Source organism: Ammospiza nelsoni, chromosome 19, assembly GCF_027579445.1.
Source record: "Ammospiza nelsoni isolate bAmmNel1 chromosome 19, bAmmNel1.pri, whole genome shotgun sequence".
Taxonomy (NCBI): Eukaryota; Metazoa; Chordata; class Aves; order Passeriformes; family Passerellidae; genus Ammospiza; species Ammospiza nelsoni.
In genome coordinates, this window is record NC_080651.1 from 10,325,272 (window position 1) to 10,337,348 (window position 12,077).

The following is a 12,077-nucleotide window of genomic DNA, read 5'->3' on the forward strand; positions in this document are numbered from 1 at the left end:
AAATCCATACTTAGCTGGCACAACAGTGTACTTAAGATCTCTAGAAGAAGTCATTTAAACAGGTAAAATACTGCCCCAAATGCCGAGATGCCTCTTGGATAAAGAGATCCTTTGTATCATTGATGTCCTGTAAGTGCCATTCTCTTTAATTTTCTCTTTCCTTACAGCCATAAAGGATATTTTAAATGCATGAGGGATACTCAAGTTACAGGGCTATGGCACAGGGTTCCAGAGCAGTGAAACACTCCTTGAATGGACCTTGACAAGGGCGGTGGCCATGCAGAAATCCACAGAGCCTGTAGAGACCCTGGGAGGAATGAATTTCTAAAGGGCTTTTGGAGACCACCAGTGAGACACCAGGCAAGGATTGTCTTTTCCTATAGGCTGTGAAAAAAGATGGTCTGTGCAAAAAAGCAACTGCCATCCCAAATATCTTGTGATGTGTAGGTATATACGGGGTAGAGAAGCCCATCCCATACAGCTGTGGCTCTTCTGGGGCACTGCAGAGTCTGACAGCAGCCAAGCAACATCAGATGGGGAAAAATGCTCAGTTTGGGCTGGTTTAGAAGTTAACTTTTCTCAAGTGCAGTCCCAAGTACTCCTTTTCCCTGCCTCAGCAAAACAGGCAAAAGCAACAAACCTACCAAAGCCTGATTTAAGTGTTTAATAAAAGGTTGGAGCAAATGCAATTTCTTGTTATTGAAGCAGACAAGGCATACACTAATCAGAGTTCCCAGCACAGAGTTGAGCTAGATTCCCTCCTCTGCACCAGGAGCCCTGCCAGCACAGCACTCTTAGGTAACACTGGTGCTCCATGCTCTTTGCTGACACAACAGCACCAGCAATCTAGGCCAGGCTTATTTATAAGGTTTAGTGGTAGCTGAATGTAGTAGCTCAGACACAAGAAAACACTGCAACACTACTACCTACCCGATTTGCACAGTTTCATCATATGACAGCATAACCTGTAAGGTCAAATATAGCTTCTCAGCCAAACTTGGACACAGCCGTTTCTACCAGGAGAAGGTTTCATGACTCCTACTCTGCTAGAGATGCTAGTGTATGTCTGAGCCAGCTTGCAAAGGAATTCCATTCATTCATTTGTGCTTTGGAAGCGGGTATAGCCAGCCCATAAATTATGCATAGCTTCTAAAAGAGTTTGGTCTGAACCAGGACAGAACACATTCAAATTGAAGCTGATGACTTCATCAGCTTCAAAAATGGGACTAATTACAAGAAACAATAAACAACATAGTTCACACGAGACTGCCCAGGCCAGTGCAGGATGGGAATCCCCAAATCCAGAAGTGATCTCTCAGGCAAAGGCTGGCTTCCTCCTACTCAGATATTGGGCAAAGCTGATAAACTTTCAAGTTGAGATTTCTTCTAGTCCAAAGAAAACCAGGTCAAGGCCTCATTTGCATGGCAATTATTCATGTAGACAGAAGTCTTCATTAACATTGCACGTCTGTGCAGCCTTGGGCCCCAGAGGGTGGACAGCTGTACCACGGAAGAGGCTGGCATCTAGTCTGACCTATACCACCACAACATCAAGAGGTCTTTAGTAGTCCTGAAAAGAAGACAGAGGTATGACTGGCACTAAAAGAGCAGCATGTACCCACACCAGTTTTCAAACACACATCAGTACAAGAAAGAGGAGGGTCAGGGTGGGCTCTCCACCACCCTCTGCCACCAGTCATTTATGTGGGTGTGGATCTTTTGATCAAACCTGATCAAAAGACACTTTGGCTCGTGTGAGTGTGTTTTGAAGGGGTTCTGCTGATAACATTGAACACAGTTCCATAAACAGAGAAACAGTTTGTGGGAAGTGCCTGATTTTAGAAGCAAAAGGTAAGAGCAGGAATTAGGCTTCTGGGGCACAGGGAGAGTCATGAAACCTGGACCTCATTCCTGCCCTTTTTGTTGCCTTTCAGAAGGATCTTGAGCAGATGCTTTAACCTCTGTATCCTATAAACTGGGATCCTGATGATGAGGTCATAGCCTGAAGGTGCTCAGAGACTGCAAGGGTGAAAGGCTTGAGAGCTAGCAAGAGATTTTCTCATTACCTCTACCTTAACAACATATCATAAAGCAATCATTTACACTCGTTCTTCAGAGACTATTCCGGCATCACTTGCAAGTCATTGCCCTTGCCCTTCCTGCACAGATCCCACCCAGGGCTACCAGCAGGCACCTTTGAAAGGTGCTCTTACACCATGCTGAAGCTGAGAGATTTGCAATGCATAGCCTGACCACAGAAATAATGTTAGGAGCAGCACGGGAAATGCCACCAGACACTGCATATGTCAAGGTATTAGAAATCCCAGTGGAAAAAAAGTCTTCGTGGTTTAATAGAGAAGGTCAGACAGAAGTTATGTTTGTGTTTTTCAGCGTGATTGGATTATAAATATAGTTATCAGAGGCTCACAACACGGGGAGCTCTAGATTGCATTGGGCTGTGTCACTTTTGACATGAGCAGGTGATGTCTTCATAAACCTGGCCCCATTCTCACCAGCTGCAGCAGGAGAGCAAGAGGAGCAAGTGGAGGATAAAAGATGGGAGCTTGCAGAGAAGGCAACGGGGAGAAAGCAATTATAAAGCTATATAGCCTTGGCTCTGTTGTGTCTTTTACTCTAGTAGTTCAACATTAAGCTGCAACCATGTCAGAAAAGGGGGAAGAGCTGCCTGCTCAAGCAGTTTTGTGATGTCATGATGCAGCAATGTATATATGATGTGCACAGGATACATCTGCTCCCTGCAGCCGACAAACCTGTTTTGTCTGTTCTGGAAAAGATTTTCAAAAGTATTTAGAGGATTTATTGCCACAAGCTCCTTCAAAATGAACTCTCTGCCTGCAGATGTGGGGAAGGTTGTTGTTTCCTGCTGAACGTGTTAGCACATTGTGGAGTTTCTGCTGATTGGTCAACAGGATTTATGCTCCTGAAGCTCCAGGGTGCTTTAGATATAAATCTCCTCCAGGGTAAGCCCTGATCTTCTAGTGAGATCATGTTGAGGAATCAGGGTCTAAGACAGTAGAATTTCCATCATATGGATGACCTTCCATTAGCTCAAAATTAGTGTTGAGAAGCAGATTCATTTAATAGGAACCATAAACACCCTGAATCGCTATCAAGCTTGTAATGTCAAGAGATAAAGTTTAAGGGACTTCTAAGGAATATCTGACTTAATAGCAAATGTACTAATAGCTATATCATGTGTGATCTATTTTCTGCTTTCAGTTTACCACTCATCACTGCTCACCCTTTTCCTAGGAAGAATGCTGCAGTTCTAACAGAAGGATGATTTACCCAAAGAGGTGGAGAGATTAGATGGAGGGATAGGCATTGGATGTATAGAGATGAAACAGGTTATTGATTTAACAGGTCACTTCTGGAAGAGAGAGGTGGCTAGATACTCTCTCCCTGCTTCTCCCATATCCTCCAGTTACAGGGATGCACAAAGCTCAGAAATGGAGACCCAAGCAGGTGGTCCCTGTGGTCAGCACACACAGCAGTCTCCAGCCACCCAGCTGTGTGACAGGGCAGCTATGCCCTGGACAGTAAATGTCTCTGTCCCCTACCCATCTTACCCTCGGTCAGCTATGGAGCAGTGAGGGTTGAAGCATGTTGCCCTATTCTAGATGAGATCTGGTACAGATCCTTGTAAAAATATCCTTGTCAAAAAGAAATCTACATTTTCTCCTATTACTCCCTGCTGGCACTTGTTCCTTTGTGCTGACTAACAAGTAGAAAGCAGAAACATGAGGAGAAGTCAGAAAAAAAGAAAATTGACTGTATCCTCAGTATGGGAAGAAGTTTCTTGCACTCACACAAAACTTAATCACTTGCTCATTATTGAACAGGAATACAAATCCTTAATTCACTCTATCACTTCCAGTGAGAAATTATATTAATGCATCTCCTGTTGTCATGATAAGAACATTCTATAAAAAGGTGATCAACTTTTATTTAAACAGTAATACAGAAGATTGCAGAGTAACCCAAAATCTTGATTCACAGTTAATTCTGCTTGCACACCAGCAACCAAATCTGAAGCCAGCACCTCAGGCACTCAAGGAGACCAAATGCCCAGAGACACGATTGTACATGGAGGTATCAGCAAAACCAGTGAAGGCAAGACAGAGCCAGAGAGCACAATCAGGTGCTGAATGCCCTCTTGTTTGACTTCCACTAGTATTGTATAATTATATTGCTACAAGGCAAGAATTCCCAATTGTCGGCAACTTGGAGGGTGCTTAAGATGATATTGTTCTGCCTGGGTGGGCTGTGCCCAAAAGCCAACTTTTAAAAGCGGCTGCTTTAAGCGTTAGTGAAATGGTACCCAGCGATTCGTTTGACACAGGTGTCATGGTTAGTCTTATGCAGGTATCAATAAAACTGGTACTGTAAGTGCAGGTTGGTTGGCAACACTGAACCTCAGTATTTCCAGAAACAGACTCATTCCTCTGGTCAAATGCACTGCAGGCTCTCAACCTCTTCTTTCCAAGCCACTGTTCAAACATTTCTTCTCTGGAGAACACGCTGCAGGCACCTCAATATCACAGTTTGGCTTTTATTTATACACACACTTCCCCCAGTTATGCATTAACATGGAGCAGGGAAGCGGTGGTGGTCAAGGTTTAAGTTTGTGCTCTTTCTACAGTGTGTTTATCCAATGCTTTTCAGCAGATGCTCTCAGAGCACTTTGGAACCTGCTCTGTTGTGCACTCACAGAAGGTTAATTGTGGGTGAGAGAGGGGGAAAATCACTGCTCAAAGTGACCAATTCTCACTCTGTTAACCAGACCACAGAACTGAGTGCCACCTCCAGTCATTCCTTGGACACTTCCAGGAACCCCAGGGATGGGGACTCCACCACCTCCCCAGGCAGTCCAGTGCAATGCTTAACAACCCTTTCAGTGAAGAAATTCTTCCCAATGCGCAACCTGAACCTCCCCTGGCACAGCTTGTGACTGTGTCCTCTTGTCCTGTCATGAAATTGTCCCTGCATCTTCCATTTGGATACCACTGGGACAATTAAAAAGTCACCTTTTTCCTGACATACTAATTTTAAATTAGGTTTAGCAACTCTTTGTGAATCTGTTCTAGTGCAGTAGTGACTGATCTACCTACCAGTAAAGCCTCTCATCAAGGAGATCAGCATGGCCTGAATAAGCCCAGCTGAAAACAGCAGACATACTAATGGCATGGCACAAAATCCCTTTTTCTTTGTCCAGCTGAGACCGCTTCTCATTTAGGTGAGTAGCAAAATTTAGCTTTTAAGTACGCTTTATAAGGTTACTCACCTTGGCCCAGCATTTGTTTCACTTGGAGCACAGGACACTCATCGTAGGGAAGCATCTGGGCAGAAGAAGAGGCGCTAGTAGATGTGTGTTTGGATAGGATTCATCCCTGGACGAATCACCTGATAAACCCAATGCATAACTTAGCATGAGAGACAGTTTTAACACTCCCAAATGAAATGTTAATGCAGAAACAATCCCCTATAACATCCGCATGGTAAATAATTTACTTTTCTTCTGAGCACTGAGGAAGATTAATGGACAGCTTTTTTGGAAAAAAAAAATCAAGTAAAACATTTGCAAGCTCCAGTGTCATTGCAGCAACAGGCAGCAAGTGTAAACACTGCGAAGATTGCATCCATTTAGCAGTGACTGGGAGACCACACAGCGCACAAGAAGCAGTGATGATCAGAGCTGCCCTTTCTATTAAGGGGTCACTTTGAGTTTCCATTTGGAGCCGGGAGAGGCGGGGGATTCACTGCCTGGGTTCAAGGCACCCATTATTTGTTATTATGAACTTTCCAAACTGAAGAGATTAAAATAAGTCCAAAGTGTTTCTCTGACAAATGTTAAACGTCACCCACAAGATTTATAGCACTTCTGTTCCCCTCCAAAAGCTTTTAGTTCAGTGGCAGAGGTTACCGAGGGCTTGTCCACTGGCTGCTGGCTTTATAGTTTTAGCACTGGCCAGAGAGCAATCCAAAGTTTCAATAATGAGTAATAGCACTTTCAGCTCACCATCATCATTTGTCCTACATCCATTATTGTCCTAAGAGACCAATCTTGATGATGTAAATGGTGCTGGCAGCTGGTGTGTCAGCATTTCACACCTCTGCAGCTGCCAGGCTGCAGGATTACAAATATAAGAAAAATAAAAAAGCTAAAATCCTAACACATCGGTAGGGTTCAAAATAGCATCCAACAGCCCATGCTGCAAAAACACATTAGGCTGTACACAGCAGCAGTGCTCTAGCTGCCTGCAGTGAGTGCACCTGTCCAAGGGACATCGGGAAAAGAAAATCAGGGTTATGGTGGGTACAGAAGCTACTTCAAGGTGCAACGGGAGATGGCAGACTTTCCTAGGCATGGCTGATCTCTGCGGTTATCCCACTAGCTGGAATTTCAATCATCCCTTAGTCAACATATACTCACATTCACATCATGGACTGCATGGGCTATCTGCATGTTTGCGTCTGTGAGCATGCTTTGAGTATTCTCACATCCCCTTTTTTCCTTTCCCTGCACTCCCTGAGATCAGGTTGATACATTCAGCATAGCAATCAAATAGGAATAACAATCCATTACCACCACCAAACTGATTGTGCTGATCTGCAGATGCAAATAACCTCAGCTGATGGACCAGCTTTCCAAAAATCATTAGCAAAGTGAACCACCATTTCAGCAATCATCAACCTCCCAGCTACTGCAGGGCTGTCTGGACACTAACAGGTTGGCTCTGTTTCCAAGATGAAGAACTTAATTACCCCACTGCTACTCTGTGTAATTACAACAGTTATGAATCTTACTCTTTACCAAGCTATTTCAAATCCAGACCCTGGATTTGACTCACTAACCTCATCAGCACACAGGCCCACCAGACACTGTGGGAAGTAATTTTTTGAACTAAGCAATAAATCAGGTGTTTGCCTCAAGTGCAACTCAAAAGCTTGACTCTGCTAAGTGGGTTGAAAACCCTCTGCTCTACACTGCTGACCCTGGAGTGCAGAGCCAAGGCAACAGTGGTGCCTCCAAGTTATCACAAATTTGAGACCAGGTTGCTCATCATCCAAACAGAACATGAGAGCATTGCTTTCAGCTGTCCTCTCCAGCTAAACAGGGCATGAATGCCGGCTCTTTTCCACAGGAAACAAAACTCACCCCAGTTTCCTGATGTCAGCTTGCAGGAGGTGCTTGGCACTGCCAGGCAGCCTGAGTTGGAAGTGGTGGCAGCTTGGGTCTGGGAGACATCCTCTGCTGTTTGGAATTTTAGGATGCGGCAGCCCACTCAGGCCAACAGGCCCCTGGGCAGGACACAGGCCCTTTTCCTTGTAAAACCAAACTGACCCCACCAGTGTGTTGATGTCAGTTCGCAGGAGGCATTTGGCAGTCCAAGGATAGCAAGCGTTTTTGTTGTTGGTAGCTGCGGTCTGTGAGAAATCATTTGCTACCTGCAATTTTGGAGGCCAAATTGCAGTTTCGCTCATGGGCACACAGAGAGGAAAGACCGTTAATTTCCTTGGAAAAGGAAGTCTGGCACCCCACGGTTTAAGGGGCAGAAGAAGGGCTGTGTAGGGAAGGGAGCTCCTCACAGGACCTTTCTTCACCTCAGCCCCCACGCCAAGGCCTAGCAGCGCCCCGTGTGAGCAGCTGCTTCCAGAGGGTTACCCGGGCACACCCGCACAGGGCGCTGCTAGGCCAGAGGGGCTAACAGGGGTATCCCAAGCGTCCCTCCAGGAACCACGGTCGGAGGATCCAGCACAGACCAGGGAGCAGCCAGACCCACCCGGGCACAGAGCAGCACTCTGAGAAAATGCCAAGGGAAGAGCCCTTTTGCCAAGGGGCAGCATCTGAGCAGGGCAGGCAGCATGTGGGGTTCCAGGAGAGAGCTTTCAACTTTTCCCTTTTACTGTGTCAGTCCCTCCCCAGAAAGGAGAGGGATTATTAGGAGAAAAAGGGTTTAGAAAAAAGGGAAAAAGCTTCCTTTTCCATTATTTTTTGTGTTCAGACTGGGAGGGACTCTGCTTCCCCTGCAATTTTAATGGTCTCAGTTGAAAGAAACCCTGCCTTTTCTATGCTGTTAGGGGTGTTAATTGATAGGGAGTCCCCATTTTCTATTATTTTCCAGTTTAAATAGAAGGGAAAAACCTTGACAATGTTTGTTATGGGTTTGAATTAAATGTAGCCTCCCCCTTTTTGTTGTCCTGAGGCCTAAACTGAGGGAGAAGGCCAGCTATCCCTCCATATTAAGGGTTTGAACTGAGGGAAAAATCCCTCTTTTTTCATCACTGGAGAGATTTAAAGTGAGGAAAGCCCCTCTTTTCCCGATACTTAAGGAGAGTAAATTAAAGGGCAGAAGCTATTTATTTGCCAGTGTATTAGTTTCAGTAGAGGTAACTTCCCCATTTCCTCTTTTTAAGGGGTGCACTGGAAGGAAGCTCTGCCTTTTTCAGCATTTTAAGGGTTTAAAACTACATTTCAGGGCACTTCTTTCTGTGCTGTAGGACCAAATATCTCAGAGAAGGGTGAACCTGGCATGCACTTAACCCTTACACTGCCTGAGAGGCTTTTATTTCCCTTATTTTTACTTATCATATAGATAGCCTAAATTAGAGGTCCCAAGGAGACTTAGACTATTCATATCATTAGTATTCTTCTCCACCTGGCTTAGTCACACATGAAGTACTACTTAGTAGCCACTAAGGAAAAATTATGTAAGTTAACAGCAAATTACCCAATTTATCTAGCTATGCTGCCTAAACAGAAAGTTTTATTTCTTACCAGTTTTGTGCCCTTTTGCTCCACATAGTTGTAGCAAAAAAGAAAGTGCTGTTATTTCCCTGAATATTTTTCCCCTGTAACAAGCCCTTTACTCCCCTTGAATTTGAGTCAGAGGAGCCAAACAGCTGCAGCTGCTCTGAGGGCTTTTATACCCGGTGGGATTTGCCCCCTCCCTTTTCCTGGGTGCCATGGGAACGAGAGGTGGGCACCATCAGGGGTATATTAACCCCAGCCTCGGCTGAGGGGCTTCATTCCCTCTCTGGGATGTGCTGGGGTAAGAGCTCTCCTCTCATTTCAATGAGGAGGCTCCTTCAATTTATCTCAGCTTGTTTTCAGCACGTGTTTCTGGGCATCTAAAGCAACAGAGGCTTCGAAGATACTGTGAAGAAAACAGCATTGAAAACAGGGAGAATTTAAGTTCATGATTTTTAGATTGCTTTTCTAACTTCTGGTTTTGCTCTTGTTTTTTTTGTGTTTTTTTTTTTTTTTTGGTTGTTTGGTTTTCTTGTTTGTTTTTTTGGCTTTTTTTTTTGGGGGGGGGTTTTTTGGTGTGGATTTATGTAGGGTTTTTTTTGGGGGGGGGGAGGTTTGGTGGTTTTTTTCTTTTTTTTGAGGAGTGCAACTCCCTAAAATTCCAGCTTGTGTCAAGTATAACGCTTCTTTCAGCAGATTTGTCATGTCACAAATGGGATCTACCCAGTGTCAAGGATGATGCTTGAGATTGAGGCTTCAGATGAATTGAAGATTGTGACTAGGAGGGGAGGGTGAGCAGGTATCCAGTCAGGAGTTATTGGGCAGGGGGAGGTTTGAAGGCAGCGAATCGTGTCTATTTGAGGCAGAGATCGTGTCTATTTGAGATACAAGGCTTCTCAGAAGCATAGCAGAGGCATTTCCATTTCTTACAGCACACAAGGTCATCTACTGCACTTACAAGAATGCCATTTAACTTTACCTTTCTCTAACCTAGGAGCCACTAATAATAACAGCCACAGCCTTGGAATCAGGATGAAGCTGGAGCCTGAAGGAGCCAGGCACACTCAGGAGAGGGCAAGTAGCTGCCTTGCTGGGATTTGGCCCATATAACTCTGGACTCACACATTGGATTTGGTTTTCTTTATTGCAGCTGACCGAGATGCTCACAGGCCATCACAGGGCCCTCTGAGGCAGACTCATTTCAGGTGCAACGTGGATTCCTGTCACCCATCATCCAAAAGATAAGTCATCCCATCATCCCGGAGATGGGATGATGGGAGAGTAGCAGGTTGGGAGTTCTTGGGACAGATTTAAAAATTAGCAGAGGGAAAAGCAATCTTCTCCAAGGGGCCTCTTAGGATGGGTAAAGGGAGAGGCTCTACTTTTCATGGCAGCTTTCAGGCGGGCAGCGCAGAACAGTTCCGGTCCATGTCGTGTTGTCCAGGGTACCGTGTTACCTGGTGTGTCCTGGGGGTCCCTTTGGTCAGATAATCACTGCCTTTTCCCCTCGAGGCCCTCACCACAAGCATAGTGTGTCGTGTTTATTGTCCCTGTTTGTCACATTCTGTGTCACGGGCGTCTGCACGTATTTGTGCTGGAGCTGCTCTGCCCTGCCACATAGCCTGCTGCAATAGGACAAGTCCCGGGGACTTGCAGTTTGTGGGGTGTTGCCAGACTCTAGATAATATTCCTAGATAGACACAACATGTTTGGAGCTGTGAAGTTATCCTCCAGCCCTTTGACTTTTGCCCTCGTTTTCTTTCAGACACAGAGAATAAAATCCAGGGCAAAATCCATCCACCCATCCTGGGTGAGGAGGTTCCCCCGAGCAGGTCAGTCACTGTTTGTTTCTGCAGGGGGAGTGTAAAGTGTGATTCTGTCACAGCACTATTCTTTTTCTTTTTAGGAAGCAAAGCTGGATATCAGCAGTTAAGGTGAGTGGGCAAGGTGAGCATTGAGTAGCAGTTAAGGTGAGTGGGCAAGGTGAGCATTGAGTAGCAGTTAAGGTGAGTGGGCAAGGTGAGCATTGAGTAGCGTACAAAAGCAGTTGTTATTGCTCAAGTCTCACTTTCTTTTGCAACTCTAAGCATCTGTTTCTGTGCTTTAGGCAATCCACTTGGAGTACGCCAAGTCCCAATCACCAACCAGCCGAGGCACCGGGTTTGCCGCTCTCCCGAGCCCTGCGGAAGGATCACGGGACTCGGCAATGAAGCCTCTGCCTTTTCTATTTAAAGGTGTCACCAGGGTGGCCTTCAGCAACGGCTGAGGAGTTGCGGTGAGTCGGGAAAGCAGGGAGGAGGAGCGAGGGTCCGCTCAGCAATGGCACATCATCTCCTCTCCTCTTATCCCAGTCGTACCCCGTGACAACGGCATCAGCCTCGGAGCACAGCCAAAGCGTGCGGCCCCAGGAGCCGGGCATTCTTAGGAGAACAGTGAGTAGCAGAATTGTTGGGTTTTGGCCAGTGTGCTGCAGAGGTCATGCATTGATATTTGGTTTTCTTTACTGCAGCTTACTAAGAAACAACAGGAAGTTGTTGAACAACAGTGCCAGCAGGAACTTCCCAGATGTCAAGGCAGCCTTCCTTTGCACCTGACACGGACTGGCATCCCCAGATGTCTGAGAGATAAGTGGAGGGCTATGATCCTCAGAGGGGATGAAATTGGGGCGCAGGGTAGGGACCAACCGGGAGGGGTTTTTGAGTCCCCTTTGGAGATGGGGGTGTCCATGAAGCAACCCCTTAGGCCCCATAAAAGCAAAGTCTCACTTTTGATCACAGTGCTGAGGTGTGCAAGGCAGAGCAGTCCCGGTGTGTATCGTGTCATTTATCTATCGTGCATTCTGTGTGTTTGGGTATGTCATGTCCTTTACCTTAGCCCTTTGAGGGGCCTATCAGAAACCCTGGCATCATTCTTAGCATCTGTGATCTCTGCATTCCTTGGCCTAGTGTTGGGATCGGCAGGAGAAATGTGGCACGCAATATGAGTGATCAGCAAATCTCAAACTTTATTGATAGACACACATCTTTATATCGATGTTAATGAGGCTCATACATATTGCAAAGGCGAGCTCACTATTGGTTAGTTACTTATCAGCCAACTACGCCTACTTCTGCATTCTTGTGGATATTTTATTGAAACTATTCTTCATATTTCTGCCAAAGATGTTCTCCCCTATCCTGTTGTTGCACCAAGGGCACAATGTCCTTGCCTGTTATTGGACACTGACTACTGCCTCCTATACTTGTCCCCTTCAAGCTTAACCAGCAGCGTTATGTCGACATGACCTTTCTCAGCTGACCAACTG

At 45.6% G+C, this 12,077-nt stretch overlaps 1 long non-coding RNA gene across 1 annotated transcript; it reads left to right on the top strand.

Annotated features, from left to right (window-relative positions):
• Positions 1-10,679: 10,679 nt before the first annotated feature.
• Positions 10,680-11,439, top strand: LOC132081698 (uncharacterized). Its single transcript, XR_009419724.1, has 3 exons — positions 10,680-10,707; positions 10,881-11,048; positions 11,283-11,439. It is a non-coding gene; the product is annotated as an uncharacterized LOC132081698 (long non-coding RNA).
• The last annotated feature ends 638 nt before the right edge of the window (positions 11,440-12,077 follow it).